This window comes from Lynx canadensis, chromosome A1 (assembly GCF_007474595.2).
Source record: "Lynx canadensis isolate LIC74 chromosome A1, mLynCan4.pri.v2, whole genome shotgun sequence".
NCBI lineage: Eukaryota > Metazoa > Chordata > Mammalia > Carnivora > Felidae > Lynx > Lynx canadensis.
Genome location: NC_044303.2, coordinates 52,823,486 through 52,839,065, shown reverse-complemented (window position 1 = coordinate 52,839,065; position 15,580 = coordinate 52,823,486).

The following is a 15,580-nucleotide window of genomic DNA, read 5'->3' as shown; positions in this document are numbered from 1 at the left end:
GTAGTTGGAGAGATTTGCAAGCTAAGAAGTTTGAACGTTAAGCAAGGGAGACCTTTGAAGAGTTTTAACCTGGCCATTTGCATTGTGCCATTTGTACTGGTTTTTTGGCATTTTAGAAAAATCACTCTTCTGGGAAGGAAGAAGATGAATTAGAAGGAAACAAGACTAGAAGAGGAGATGTAATTAGGAGAAACTTCCTGTACCCTAGTCCAGAGATGACAAAAGCAGGGCACGTGGTAGTAAGGGTGAAGAGAGGTGACAGATAGGAGATATATTTAGGAAGCTGATTCAACCAGACATGGTGATTAATGGCAAGTAGAGAAGAAGAGACGATGAGGAGTCAGGGTTTGGGGTTAGGCAATTGGGGCATGTCATTTTTTGTTATAGGAAAAATGGAAGAAGTTGAAGTTAATGGGAAGATGATGAATTCTATTTCAGACATCTTAGATTTGAGGAAAATGTGAGACATCTAAATGGTAATTTCCAGTAGGCAGTTGGATTAATGTGTCTGGAGATGAGAAAGAGGTAGGGCTGGATTTAGACATTTAAGAGTCAACTCCAACTCCATATATTTGTTAATTTAGCCCATGGTAGAAGGTAAGACTTCCAAGGCCAAAACATAGAGTCTAAAGAGAACTGAAAGTTGGAAGGAACCTCAGGAAACACCAAGCTTCAGATAGCATTCAACCACAAAATGGAAGAGGCTGCTACTTCAAAGGAAATGCGTTTGCATGACTGCTGTGATATTTTACCCAAATTGGCCTCTGCCAGCATTTTATCTTCCCCTAATCTAAATCTAGTAGAACCTTTCTTAATCCTTCTTTACCAACATTTTAACAGATGCTATCATGAAAAATTTTCTTCCTGGGTGTCTCAGTTCTATTGGAACAAGTTACGGACTCTCTCTCTCTCTAAGACAAGAAAAATTCTTTAGAAAATCCCTTGGTTCAAGAAAGAAAAAGTGCATCAAAAATAAGTAAATATATAAAAGCATGTCCATGCCTTCCCACACTCTCCCATGTCACAAATTTAAAAACTACTGAACCCTGTTTTTTTAAGTTTATTTATTTATTTTGAGAAAGAGAAAGAGAGTGCACATGAGTGGAGGAAAGATAGAGAGAGAGGGAGAGAGAGGATCCCAAGTGGGCTCACTGACAGTGCAGAGTCTAACGTGGGACTCAATTCCACAAACTGTGAGACCATGACCTAAGCCAAAATCAAGAGCTGGCACCCAACTGATTGAGCCACCAGGTGCCCCAATACTGCACCCTGTTTAATTTAATTAATTCATTAAGAGTCTACCTTCTGCAATTAACTTATTGATCTGTCTGCATGTGGCATTACAGAGTTAAACAGATAGGAAGTCCTGGTAATTGATAATTTGTTCAGCTTAAGCCCCAGTATCACCTGATAGATAATTTAAGGCTTGGAAGTGGTTAAATGATCAAAAAATTCCTGGGCCAAAACTCCTGTTCAACATAGTACTAGAAATCCTAGCCAGGGTAATCAGGCAAGAAAAAGAAATAAGAGGCATCCATATCAGAAATGAAGAAGGAAAACTATCTCTGTTTGCAGATTGTAAATTCTTAATATAGAAAATCCTAGGTCACTGGGGTGGCTCAATCAGTTAAGCTTCTGACTCTTGATCTTGGCTCAGGTCATGATCTCCCAGTTGGTGAGTTCGAGTGCTGCATTGGGCAGTGCACTAACAGCATGGAGCCTGCTTGGGATTCTGTTTCTCCCTCTCTCTGCCCCTTCCCCACTTGTACTCCCTCCCTCTTTCAAAATAAATAATAAACTTAAAAAAAAAGAAAATTCTAACATCACTTGCTGAAGAAACATTCTTTTTCCCACTGGATATTCTTACCTGCTTTGTTGAAGATTAATTGACCATATAGTTGTGGGTTCATTTCTGGGTTTTCTATTCTGTTCTATTGATCTATATGTCTATTTTTGTGCCAGTACCATATTGCTTTGATTATTGTAGCTTTGTAATATAACTTGAAGCACAGAATTGTGATGGCTCCAGCTTTACTTTTCTCTCTCAAGGTTGCTTTGGCTATTCACGGTGTTTTGTGGTTCCATACAAATTTTAGGATTGTTTGTTCCAGCTCTGTGAAAAATGCTGTTGGTATTTTGATAGGGATTGCATTGGGTAGTACAGACATTTTAACAATATTTGTTCTTCCAATCCATGAGCATGGAATGTCTTTCCATTTCTTGGTGTCATCTTCAATTTCTTTCATCACTGTATAGTTTTCAGAGTATAGGTCTTTCATTTCTTTGGTTAGGTTTATTCTTAGGTATCATATTGGTTTTGGTACAATTGTAAATGAGATTGATTCCTTATTTTCTCTTTCTGCTGTTTCATTATTGGTATATAGAAATGCAACAGATTTCTTTACTGTGATTTTGTATCCTGTGACTTTACTGAATTTGTTTATCAGCTCTAGTAGTTTTTTGGTGGACTCTTTTGGGTTTTCTATACCTATTTCATGTAATCTGCAAATAGTGAAAATTTTACTTCTTCCTTATCTACCTGGATGCCTTTTGATTCTTTTTGTTTTCTGATTTCTGTGGCTAGGACTTCCAATACTATGTTAAATAAAAGTGGTGAGAGTAGACATCCCCGTTTTCTTCCTGATAGTAGAGGAAAAGCTCTCAGTTCTTCCCTACTTAGGATGATAGACCTACTTATATATGGTCTTTATTATGTTGGGAAAACTGGATAGCAACATGCAAAAGAATGAAAATTTACCACCTTCTTACATCAAACACAAAACTACATTCAAAATGGATTAAAGACCTAAACGTGAGACCTGAAACCATAAAAATCCTAGAAGAGAAAACAGGCAGTAACTTCTCTGACATCGGCCATAGCAACTTCTTTTTACATATGTCTCCTGAGGCAAGGGAAACAAAAGCAAAAATAAACTATTGGGACTACATCAAAATAAAAAGCATCTGCACAGAAAAGGAAACAACCAACAAAACTAAAATAACGATCTACTGAATGGGAGAAGATATTTGCAAATGACATATCCAATAAATATATAAAAACGTATGAAACTCAGCACCTCCAAAAAACTAACAATCCAATTTAAAAATGGGCAGAAGACATGAATAGACATTTTTCTAAAGAAGACAAACAGATGGCCAACAGACACATGAAAAGATACTTAACATCACTGATCACCAGGGAAATGCAAATCAAAACTATAGTGAGGTATCACCTCACACCTGTCAGACTGGCTAAAATCAACAACACAATGGGGCTCCTGGGTGGCTCAGTAGGTAGAGTGTCTGACTTTGGCTCAGGTCATGATCTAGCAGTTCATGGGTTAGACCCCCACATCAAGCTCTGTGCTGACAGCTCGGAGCCTGGAGCCTGCTTTGGATTCTGTCTGTCTGTCTGTCTCTCTCTCTCTCTCTCTGCCCCATCGCTCATGTTCTGTCTCTCAAAAATAAATAAATGTTTAAAAAAAATAGTTAAAATCAACAACCCAGAAACAACGGGTATTGGTGAGGGTGCAGAGAAAGAGGGATCCTCTTACACTGTTGGTGAGAATGCAAACTTGTGCAGTCTCTCTGGAAAACAGTGTGGAGGTTCCTCAAAAAGTTAAAAATAGAACTACCCTCTGATCCAGCAATTGCACTACCTGGTATTTTCTCAAAGAATACAAAAATTCTAATCAAAGGGATACATGCATCCCAGTGTTTTTAGCAGCATTATCTACAATAGCAAAATTATGGAAGCAGCCCAGTGTCCCTGGATAGAGCACTGGATAAAGGAGAGGTGTATACATATACAGTAGAATATTACTGGGCCATAAAAAAGAATGAAATCTTGCCATTTGCAGTGACATGGATGGAGCTAGAGAGTATTGTGCTAAGTGAAATAGGCCAGACAGAAAACAAAAAATACCATATGATTTCACTCATATGTGGGCTTTAAGAAACAAACAAGCAAAGGGAAAAGAGAGAGAGAGAGAGGCAAAGCAGGAAACAGACTCTTAACTCCAGAGAACAAACTGATGATTATCAGAGGGGAGGTGGGTGGGTGGGGGAATGGGTTAAATAGATGATGGTGATGAAGGGGTGCCCTTGTTGTGATGAATACCAAAGGTTGTATGGAAGTGTTGAGTCACTATATTGTACACCCGAAACTAGTGTTACACTCTATGTCAACTGACTGGAATTTAAATAAAAACTTAAAAGAAAGAAAATCCTAAAGATTCCACCAAAAACAACTATTAAAACTAATAAATAAAATCAGTAACATTGGAAAATATAAAATCAGCATACAAAAATCAGTTGCATTTCTCTAACAACAAACTATCTGAAAAAGAAATAAATAAAATAATCTCATTTACAATTGCATCAAAATAATAAAATACTTAGGAATAAATTTAATAAGAAAGTGAAAGTTCTGTGCCCTGAAAATTACAAGACATTGATGAAATAAATTGAAGATACAAATAAATGGAAAGATATCCATGTTCAATAGATCAGAAGAATTAATATTGTTAAAATGTTTATACTACCTAAGGTATCTATAGATTCTATGCACTTCCTACCAAAATTCCAATGGCATTTTTCACAGAAATAGTAAAAACAACCTTAAAGGAATCATTAAGAATCTGACTAGCCAAAGCAATCATGAGAAAGTAGAACAAAGTTAGAGGCATCACATTTCCTGATCTCCAACTATATTACATAGCTATAATAATCAAAATAATATGCTATTGGCATAAAAACAGAGTGATTAAAGAGAATCAAGAGCCCACACATATACAGTCAAATAATATTTGACAAGGGAGCCAAGAATATTCAATGGGGAAAGGATAATCTCTTCAATAAGTGGTGTAGAGAAAATGAAAAAGTCACATGCAAGAGACTGAAACGCACACACACACACACACACACACACGCACACACACACGTGCGTGCATGCACAGAGAAATGTGAATGAGCCATAAAAAAGAAGGAAGTCCTGCCATTTGTGGCAAAATAGATGGACCTTAAGGGCATAATGTTAAGTGAAATAAGTCAGAGAGAGAAATACAAATACTGTATGTTTTCACTTAAATGTAGAGTATAAAAAAACTAAGTTCATAGAAACACAGAGTAGAATGGTGGTTGCCAAGGTCTGGGGGTGAGGGAAAGGGAGAGATGTTGGCTGAAGAGGACAAACATCTCTCTGAGGTGATTAGATATTTATTAATAACTCTTTAATAGCTGGTTTTATAATTATATACCATAATATAATTATCTAAATAGTAGTTATTACTTATTAATAATAGTGAATTAAAATTTCTAGTCTAACAGCTTAAAGTTAGATGAAACCAGAAAGGAAGATTACAGAGAAGAGAGTGATCAAGAATCTAAAATGTATGCTTCATGTTCCCTTTATCCATCAGCCCATTCACTAATTTAGTTCAACTTTATTATTTACTGTTTGACACCTATTTTTAATACCTTCTTTTCCCATCTGATCTTTGATCTCAGATTAACCCCTCTGGGCCTGATCTAGCTACTTTCTGACAGGATCCAAGCACAGAGTATCTGATTTATTGAAACTTAGCTAACAGGAAAAACCCTAGGCCACTCTAGTGTGCCGCAGCCTTGTACAAAGGCAGCGGGATACATATTGATCAATAGGGAAGCCATAGGACCCGAAAGCAAGGGTGGAGGGATGCTGATGGGGTTAGGTAACGCCACCTCAAGTAATTCTATCCCTTAGAGGCCAGAGAACATGTCTCTGTAGCTCAGTTTCATTCTCAAAGCTCGGCACAGTGTCTGGCACTCAGTAGGTGCTTAATAAAAGTTGAATGAATGAATGAATGAACGAATGAACTTGCATTGAGACCCTATGGTAAGGAAGTAGGAATCTGGCTTCCCCAACATTTTCATCCTGAATGGCCTTGAAATTACAAGAGTGACTTTACTGCAGAACAGTTCAACTAAAGTCCATGCATCTTCAAAGCCAACCAAACAGGTGGCTTACCTGGTTTGGATGTGCGCTCACAAATGGAGCTGCCCAAGCCACCAGATGGGCCAGACTGACGTGGGTAGGAAGAATGTATGAGGGAAGCATGGGCCTTCGCTGACCACAGTCTCTGTCTCCAAAGTGTGCGTGAGCCCTGCTGGTAGGGGCCACAGCCCATTGCCTCTGCGTAACCAGGGCCGCTCAACTTTTCAACTTCTGTTCATCACAGTTTTCATGTTTCATCCCTGCATTGGGAGGACAATCCCTGTTCCATTTTCAAACATCTGCTCTCTATAACGAACTATTTTTCAGGCACCAAATTCTGTTTACTTGGTCTAATCCAGTGACGGCATAGTATGCAGTTTTTATCTTGATCCATTACTTTTTAAAGTCCTAACAATTCCCATCATTTTATCTTTTGGGGATTCATATTTTTCCTATTTATCAGGGCTGCTTTTTTCCTGTCCTTTTCTTTCGTTCTTTCGTTCTTTCCTTCGTTCTTTTTGGTTTGTTTTTGTTGTTGTTTTGCTTGTCATTTGTTTTTTTTCTCAAATTATTTTTTTTAATGTTTTATTAAATTTTAATAAATTTTATTTTTAAGAGACAGAGCGCGGGTGGGGGAGGGGCCGAGAGCGGGAGACACAGAATCTGAAGCAGGCTCCAGGCTCTGAGCTGTCAGCACAGAGCTGGATGCGGGGCTCGAACAAAGGAACGCTGAGATCATGATCTACGCAGAAATCAGATGCTTAACCAACTGAGCCACCTAGGTGTCCTTCTCAAATTATTTCTTGGTCTGGAATGTTTTTGATGCTAAGAGGTGCCAGGTACTGTAAGAAATTTTGTTCCAAATGATCATATTTTAGCCCATATTTCAACACTGCAAGGTAGATATTATTCCCATTTTACAGGTGAGAAAATTGTGACCAGAAAAATTAAATAATTTGTGCAAGGACATGTAACTAGCAAAATCAGGACTCAAACTTGCTCTTTTCTGAAAACACGGGCGGTTTCCTTTTTATTATCTGGCCTCACTGAAAATTAGAAATAGGCTCAGAAGAAAAAAAAAAAACACTTCTCCATGTGAGATAACAACTCACGTATCCAGATACATTTAGAGAAGCAGAAGTATTCCTTTTGGTTTTACGGTTCTTTCTCAAAGCAGGAACTGAGGGCTCATAGGAGACAAAGGAAGGACAATCTGAAAAGCTCTTCTCCATTCCTCGCAAGCTCTGAGCCAGGGCTGCTTAAAAACAGGAATCCTGTGCCAGAGTTTGAATCTCCGGTTCGCTCAGCAGTGACAGCTTTTATTTGAACACAGTTGCTCGGTGGGTTTTATGCTTCTTTTTTCCTAAGAGCTCTATGTCTCTCCTCATTTGTAACGGTTGATTTTTTCTCACTTGCCGCTGAAACAGAACTAGCTGTTCAGAGAAATGGGAGCACTGTGACAGGGAGTATGCAGGATCGAGCGGCAGGAGGGCAGCTCGGGCCAGGGCCCAGTGGGGCCGCAGAGCGGAAATGTGGCCCAGTTTTACTGGAGCTCCCAGAAGCCAGGGACCTACAGTCAGACATTTGTCTGCATGTGTCTTAAATTATGTTTTTGAAAGACTATTGTCAGCTGTATGACAACTATCTATAGAAAACCAACCGTGTGCCCTATGCCACCCTTTTCCCCATTTTTTTATTATTTTTTATTTTATAAAGTCACATAATCAATACTCTGTGAACCATGATAACCAATACATGTTTATTGTGCTATATCTTCAGCTCTTAATTAGTCACAACATTAATGATCTCTAGCTCAGGCCCATTTAGAACCAAAAATAGACTGAAAGTTTCTCAGCTAACATCACTGATGAAAAACCTAAGTGTTGGTCAATCTTCCTAGCTGCTTGCTAGGAAATTACATCGCTGAGGCCATTTTTCACAAAGGACACAAATTTGGCCCCTCAAAACAGGCAGATAAAAAACAGATGGATTTTTATCTATTCATTCAAAGTGGGGGGGAGGGGCCAAGCGATTTGTGTGTTTTGTGTATCTCTATTGGAGGACAATAAACTGATTGAGAGGGTGTTTTTAGGAAAAGAAAAGCAGACTCCCAACTAAATCAGCAACCATCCCTTTGGATGCCAGCTGACCTCGATGGAGATTTAGTGCTAGATTTAAAAGGCTTTGTTTACAGACAATTAAAAACCACATAAATTTAAATTGTCAAAGAAGAAATGGTTTGCAAAGCCTCTAACAGCTCAATAGCCCCTCCCCAGCCCTGTGCAGGAAAGACCCAGAGGCAAATACAAAGCCACTAACCCAAATGCCTGTGGAGTTTGCCAGGAAGCCAGATCCTGCTGCTTCTGGGGCTTGCTACTGCTGTTGAAAAACAAAATCTTACACAGCTTCAAATGTAGTGCTAACCAAACGGCGCGAAGGCCCCAGACAACCAGGGAGGAAGTGACTGCATCAAAGTAGTCCACAAAGTATGGCTTTATTGCAATTAGGCCTTTAGGCAATCAGTGTGTTGGAACCTTTTGTGTGCACTCCATTTTTCCCACCGAAGGAATCAGAGGTACAGATCAAAAAGTGATACCAACACAAATTCAGAGTGTGAAACCCGACATCATCCCAATTTTTATCTGCATATTTTACTCCTTCCCATCAGCCATAGGGCAAATGGACACAAGCTTCAGGAAAGAGCCGCTCCACAGGAAAGAGAAAAACCACCCTTGCATGTTTGCATCAATATTTGGTGCTGATGTTGATGAATAAGTAATGATGTGTAGGTGTTGATAACATTTATACACATCTCTGATTGGTTCTGACACAGGTGCTCCATGGAGGATGAGGTTTACAAGCCGAAAATGGTCAGGAGAAAGCCATGGTTTCGGGCTGTCCCTCACAGATGCGGGGTTTTGCACCTGTGTTTGAAGTTGCTCTTTCATTTCGTTTCTCTGCAGAAAAGCCAGGCGTGATGTTCAAACTGGGAGCACCTGTGTTTGGGGCCAACTTGGACTGTTTTGTGGCCTGAATACGGTCTCTTGGATTCGTGACTTAAACTTAACAAGAAAACTTCTTTTTTTCCCCCTTGGAGTTTTGAAATTTGGGATTAAAATTCTGAATATACCTATTAATCTCACTACAGAACCAAGCATCTGCAAATCGCTGTACAGCTTGCTTCTGTTATTCAAGGATTTGGGTGATTAAAAACAAATGCTATTAAACATTGAATGAGGGCTGAAACCCTGCTCATTGATCGAAATCTTTGTTTAAATCAGAAGGTAATTTCCTTACGTGGGCGATGTGACATTTAGGCACCGGGGTCAACTACTAATTTAATACGATCTGATTCTACTCTAAGCTAAAGGCAGAAATTGAATGGCATCTCCAGCTAAATTAAAATTTGGGAGATTTTTTTTTCCTCTAATAAACTGACAACAATATTGATAGATTCTTCACTCTCTGCTTAATTGGGTTAAGAACATTAAAAATTCTCCAGTTAAAAATAATAAGTCTTTTGCAACCGTAACTAATCTTTCATCCCCCTAAGGTTTGGCCAGTGACAACTGGAGGCAAATCAAGAGGAATTTATCACTCAGAATCATGGCCACAAGTCTCATTAAAAAAATTGCAGGGAGAACAATTAAATGGCATGTTCAAATCTTTTGGACTTGGCATTAGTAAATCTAAAGGCTAATAATATGCATTATGTAAATCTATTGGTTGCTTTAATTTTTAGTCATAATTGTGATATATAAATTATATTTTTTAATGAACTGTTGTACTTTTTATTAAAGAACAAATTCAGGGGAGAACGGCTACATTTCACTATCTTCAAAGAAATAAAATACAACTGCCTGACCAAAATTCTATTGATAAATTATGCTGGTAACAGCATTCAGAAGAAAGAGATTTATTATTTAGAGTTTAGACTGAAGAGCAGAGGTGTCTATTAAGTAATAATGGGATAAATAAATATTGTAGAATTTTTATAATAAATAGCGCGTGGATAAAACGGGTACGCTAGTAACAACTTTGACAAATAATAACGAACTGCAAAAAATTTGCAGGATTAACACTTGTTTTATTTTTTATCAATTAGCTCAGCCTTTGATTTGAATTCTCCACCTCTGGCATCAAGGAGATGCCTTTTCTTTTCTTTAAACAAAGGATTATTCTTCCTCAAAAGGGGTTTGTCTAGTTCTTTTATTGTTTTATGTCACACAAGGGAAAAATGCTTTTGAGGCATCACTACTGAATTTAGCAGGGACGAGAGTTTACTGCTATATAATCATTAGTCAATGCAGTAGCTGAAACCTTAAACAAAAGAAAACAAACTACAAACAGGCAAGCATCCCCTAAAGGCACATCAGAACACCAGAGAGGGGCGGCATGGATTTCAAACAAGGTTGCCCAAGCATGTGCTAAATATTGCTGCTCTTGACTTTAAACTGCACACCAAGGAATACAGTTTCACCTTCCATTCGGAAACAATACTGAGGAACAGGGGGAAGAGAATATAAAGGGTTTAGCAAATGCACTTCACTCCGACTCTGCGGCAACTTTGTAAAAATTCTATTTCAAGCCTAATAAAAATCTCTCAGTATAACGGGTCCCATCATAAAGCTATTAGAAAGAGATGCTTAAATTGCTGGCATCTTTCTATCTTGAGCCAGGCTTTGTTCCCTCATACCGACTACCACCATATACAGTTACAGGTCTAGAATACAGCTGTGCGCTGCTCAAAACCCTTGGCAGAGCATTTCAGCAAGGCTTCTTGCTTTCAAACCCAGAATTTTCACATCAGGTTCTTAATGATGAGGCTAAGTACTAAAACCTGTCTAGAAGAAGTTTCTAAAGTAGGCTGATGAGGAAACACTGCTCTGTGAAAACAAACACAGGCAAAAAAAAAAGTATTAGTAAGAAAGAGTACAAATGAGAAGTAATGCCATTTTTAAAGGCAGGCAAATCAATGCATATGGAATACATTTCACAGATAGGAACCCATGTGTTGGGGGGAGAAATCGTACACACTACAACAAAAAAACCTTTTATAACATTTTTTTTCATCGAAAATATTTCTTTGAATTATTGATTCTGCTCTCTGGTGTGTGTGTGTGTGTGTGTGTGTGTGTGTGTGTGTGTGTGTTTTCTTATTAATTACTGCAGTCATTTTCACAGTCTTGTTGTTATTCAAACTTGCTGATTAAAATAGAGCTGAAGTTAATGCCATAAAATAAAAGCCAGGCTGCACTGGTTTCTAGTCAGCTTTTAAGAGGCTCTGTCAGAGCAGGGTATATTAATCCACAGCAATACGTTTTTGCTACAGTCCCAAGTCTTATACCCATTTCCTGACTTTGCTCCACTCCCCCCCCCCAAAAAAAGTCTTACTTATCAAGAATAGTTTTTTTTTTTTTTTTTTTTTTTTTTTTACCGTTTTATTTACTTTTGAGACAGGGAGAGACAGAGCATGAACAGGGGAGGGTCAGAGAGAGGGAGACACAGAATCTGAAACAGGCTCCAGGCTCTGAGCTGTCAGCACAGAGCCCGACTCGGGGCTCGAACTCACGGACCGCGAAATCATGACCTGAGCCGAAGTCGGCCGCTTAACCGACTGAGCCACCCAGGCGCCCCAAGAATAGTTTTTAAGTAACTACAGGTCAGTCGGGTATCTTGTAGTTAAAATAACAATATGTAAAATTCTAAATGACAGTGACTTTCTTAGTTTTGGCTGCTATGAGACAAGAACTCAATAGTTTGGAGAACAGAAGGAGTTGAATACCATTTAACTAGACTCTCAAAATACCCCATCTAAAATTCATGGCAAGATAAAATATCACTGGAGATAACACTGAATATTGGGAAAACTTATGGCTTTGGTTCCCACAGTAGCATATCTTGCCTGGGCTTGAGATTTCCTTCCTATTTTAACTTATATAAAAACCCACTGTCTCTCCCGGAACACCACAAAAAGCTTCTTTATTCCACCAGTCATGTCATGTTTCCTTATATTTAGTTGGAAACACTGCATGAAGTTGTGTGACTGGGAGCTGGATTAAACAAATGGAGAAGTAGAAAGATTGTTTTAAGCGCCTTACTTAATTTATACTTTTGTTTCTCGAAATGAATCAACGAATTAATTCCGTAAATTTATGAAAGCACTGCCCATTTCAGGTTTTATCAAGACTCATGTAAGTGTGTGATGGGCATTGAGGAAGGCACCTGTTGGGATGAGCACTGGGTGTTGTATGGAAACCAATTTGACAATAAATTTCATTTAAGAAAGAAAGAAAGAAAGAAAGAAAGAAAGAAAGAAAGAAAGAAAGAAAGGAAGGAAGGAAGGAAGGAAGGAAGGAAGGAAGGAAGGAAGGAAGGAAGGAAGGAAGGAAGGAAGAAAGAAAGAAAGAAAGAAAGAAAGAAAGAAAGAAAGAAAGAAAGAAATAAGACTCACGTACCTTCCATTAGGTAGATTAGGTAGATAGATATTCCTTGACAGGAGGGGGCCAGATTCTCATCTTGTCCCCAAACCAAGCCCCTTTTTACCCTGCCCCCCACCCCTCGCTAAGCTCAATAAGTTTATGAAATGAAGAGCACCTGGGTGGCTCAGTTGATTAAGCATCTGACTCTTGATTTCCGCTCAGGTCATGATCTCACAGTTAGTGAACTCAAGCTTTGCATCAGGCTCGTGCTGACAGCATGGATCCTGCTTGGGAATCTGTCTCTTTTCTCTCTCTGCCCCTCCCCGTGCCCCCCCCCACTTTCTCTCTCTCTCAAAAGAAATGAGTAAACTTTAAAAAAAATTAGATTAAAAAAAGTTTGTTAAATGAATGAGTAAATCAGTCAATGAATTAACAAATGTCCTGCCCAAGAAATAATGGAAATCAAGAAACATAGGCAAAATAATTAAAACTTGAGAAGACTCGGTTAGATTGGAGGAGAAGGTTTAAAAACTCCATGACCCATATTTTCCTGAAATCAATCAGTAAATAAATCGATAAATAATAAATCAATAAGTGACAGAGATTTTCACATTTTAGAGTTTTGATATGAAGTTACCTAGGAAAATCTATTTTGAATTGAATCCTATAGTATTAAACAAGTATAGATATCAGCTAAAAGCAGTAATGATTATGGCAAACTAGAAAATGAAAACCATTATCAGAATCATTGCCTGCCAAATCTGTTTTGTTTTCCTTAGAGATATAGGTGCTGGCGTCGTGTCTGGCTACTCACAAAAGGTTGGCTGAGGACTGAGCAAATGCCAGCTACTTACTCGCACCAGATAAATATTTCAGTTACATTCCTATCCCAAATTACCCTTTCAACCTGAAGGATTTTTGCATCAATGGTTTGGTTTACCCAAACTCTATTTTATCTATGTCCAACTATTTACATCATGGTAGTAAAATATGCTTTTTGACTCTATAGAAAAGCTTCCATCTGTTTGATTCTCTCTAGGCAAAAGTTACCCTTCCTCACCAAATTCAAATAGAACTTTTCCAGAGAAAATGAGAAACCAATTTTTTGGTCAAAAGTAATTTTCTTGAATATGCCAAATGCCTTAGTTTTCAAAGAGTCCTTAAAAGACCATAAGAGTATTATTACAATGCTTGCAAATCTGGTTCTTTTTTTTATAAGTTAATGATGTGGGATGAGAGATATTTCATCTTTTATACAGTTATTTGACAGTGATGAATTTAATTCATTCTATCACATTGAATGATACATTTATATTCAGTATGTAGTTTAAAATTTCATAAATGATTAAAGTCCCTGTCGTTTTAATTATAATATGCAGAGAGCAGCCAGAACTTATTTGCAAAGAATAATGTACAAGTCAATAAATTTGGTGAGTACTCCTGACAACATATAAATAATGACTTTAGAAGTATAACTACCTGTAGTTGAAAACTAAATAACAAAGGTTCGTGTTTGGATTTTTATAAACTAGCTGATCTAGCTTTCTGTAGAAGCTCTTTGGGGTTATAATTTGCTTTATTAAATTGAAAACACAATAATGCAATGACATTACATTAGTAGTGAACCAATTTCAACTGGAGTACAGCTTGAAATTAATCATACCTGGTCACGTTCCTGCCCCTGGACCTTGGTCACTGGAAAGAGCTTTGGGTACTCAGAGCTTCCCTGGTATCCTTTAAACCAGGAATTTTCCCCAAGAGAGTCTGACCTTCCCACCCAACTGGATGGCTCAATACTCAGGACCATGTTGTCCCTGTCGCCACTCCCCACCACAGATTGTACACTGCCGCTTACAGCTGGACTCGTTTCCACAAATAAAAGGGCATCCTTCGATCCATTTATTTATGTGTTTAGCAAAATATTTACTTGCCAGGAACTGCTCTGCCCTCTGAAGTTACAGAACAAAACAGGCAAGGTCTGGCCAGAATAGATTAGCCTGCACTGGATAAAGAATGAAAGAAACCAGATGATCAGAACTTTGTGGGTACCATGGGTTTATGTAGAATTATAAGATACAACCCAGTCCCTCTTGGACCTTACATTTCATTCATTTCAGAGTGTTCCTTTCTACCTCAGAATTCCATTTCAATACAAGAAATCAAAGCTGTACTGACAACGGAGACAGCCCTTGCTTGAATCCTTCTTTAGGTTCAGGAATAACTATTAAGGTAATCTAATTACTTTCTGGCACTTAATGACTCAAATGTGCTTAAGGCAATTTCTCCTCTGAGAGGCATCTGAGACTGTCCCCCATAACAGGTCCATTGGAAAAGCAGGCATTTGTGTTGTTCCCACAATCTTAGCACACCGAAGGGTGATCTTGGCCAACAGATCTAGTAGCTCAACCTTCTTGTTAACATTTTGAACCTGGTATCATATAACTAGACCAGAAGTGTGGTTTAAACGCGTGCCTCACAAAAAGCATGTCGTGATGAGCCCAGTCATCCTTCAAGGTCTGTGCTAAGAACAGAAGACAGAAAAGAAGCTGAGATGCTAATATCATGTCACCTTTGTTTAGATTCAAACATTAGTGGCTGAATACCGTGAGTCCATACCGGGAAACATTTTTCCAGAGCATGACTGCTCAATTTATGGAAAGTTTTGTCCGTACTGTAACTGCAGGGCTGGAGCTATAGTTTAATAGTAACTGGTCCTTTTGATGTTTGTGTCTCTCAGAAGTCAAGAAAGAAGGAAGAAAGAGGGGAAAGGAATGGACAGAAAGGAAGGAGACATAGAAGGAGGGAAGGAAGGGAGGGGGGAAGGAAGGGAAGGGGGAAGGAAGGAAGGGAAAGAAGGGAGGAAAGCAACCACTTACAAATATGGATTCCAAGCCTCCAACATTAGAATGTCACAAACATGGAGGAGCTGTTCGCATCTCAGAGGACACAAGAAGATAAAAAGAGAGAGAGGTCTGCTCTGTGACACTCTAAGAAAAGCTATACCCATTTCGATCCATCTCGCTTTTCTTCACGTCTTCTCCTATCCCATAACTCCGCACTCCAACCCTTCTGTTCCCAACACAGCAGCTGAAACACAGGAGCAATCCTTGTGCCCGTTTTAGAACTGAAACACAAAATTAAACTCTTCGCCTGTTACCCAAACAGACGGGTTAACCATCATCCC